At 34.6% G+C, this 905-nt stretch overlaps 1 protein-coding gene across 1 annotated transcript in view; it reads left to right on the plus strand.

Annotated features, from left to right (window-relative positions):
- The first annotated feature begins 358 nt into the window (after positions 1 to 358).
- The window catches only part of LOC103522889 (39S ribosomal protein L14, mitochondrial-like), a 20,570-nt gene continuing 20,023 nt past the window's right edge, over positions 359 to 905 (plus strand). Inside the window, exon 1 of the mRNA XM_008487976.2 lies at positions 359 to 431. The gene's annotated coding sequence lies outside the window, so the exon portion shown is untranslated. The remainder of the gene's footprint in view (positions 432 to 905) is intronic.

The raw sequence follows: 905 nt of genomic DNA on the forward strand, positions 1-905 counted from the left end.
GGTGATGAAATTATGTGTGCCTTCCACTTTTTCAAGAGCACTTGAATAGTAATCTAAACAAACTCTGGTGTGTTTCAACCATTCAAATACTTCTTCGAGATGGAAAGGCGTAAAGCTGAACTCATTATCACAAATTAATAAGCATTTATCACCAACTTCTTGCAATTTTTTTTCCACACCAGTCACAAGAGAGGAAAATTTGAAATTTGAAAATTCCCTCTAAATCTAAAGTAAACTACGGTAGCCGATAATTTCGTTGGCTCGAGAGCACTTCGTTGGCATCTTCGCGCCAACTTTTGAATTTTTTAAGAAATTAGAAATTCGATTTTTGATTTAGACTGAGAGCTGAGAGGTGTTTTCAAAATTTCCAATATTTTTAATTCTTTCTTCTAATTAATACAACTGTGTGGGTGCCTACGTTCCTTTTGAACATAGTTCTGAGAAATTTTCAGGTAACAATGTTAATCACTAAAAATGTCAAATCCCTTCTGTCAAGAACACCAAGTGCATTAAAACTCTGCTCCGATTTGTATCACACAACACCTTGTTTGCACCATATCAAATTGCTGACAAGATTGAGGGTTGTGGACAACTGTGAAATCGGAAGACAGGCAATGGCAGAAGGCAAACCTCCTAGAGTCATTGCCATTTACAATCAGACCCATATTGGAACTATTGGTGATAAGGTGCTTGTGGCAATCAAAGGTGAAAAAAAGAAAGGTGAGTAGTGGAGAGAGCCATAAACTTTCAAAATTTTGGTTTCACACAAATTTTATTTTTTAATTTTTTGGTTTCACACAAATTTTAGGGTTATGGTTGTTCATCTCCTGTAATATTGGTCATATTAGTCATACTTTTTTTTTAAATCTGTTTTATTTAAAGAGGAGGTTAACAATTTAAGTCCT

This window comes from Diaphorina citri, unplaced genomic scaffold (genome assembly GCF_000475195.1).
Source record: "Diaphorina citri unplaced genomic scaffold, Diaci psyllid genome assembly version 1.1 scaffold12453, whole genome shotgun sequence".
NCBI lineage: Eukaryota > Metazoa > Arthropoda > Insecta > Hemiptera > Psyllidae > Diaphorina > Diaphorina citri.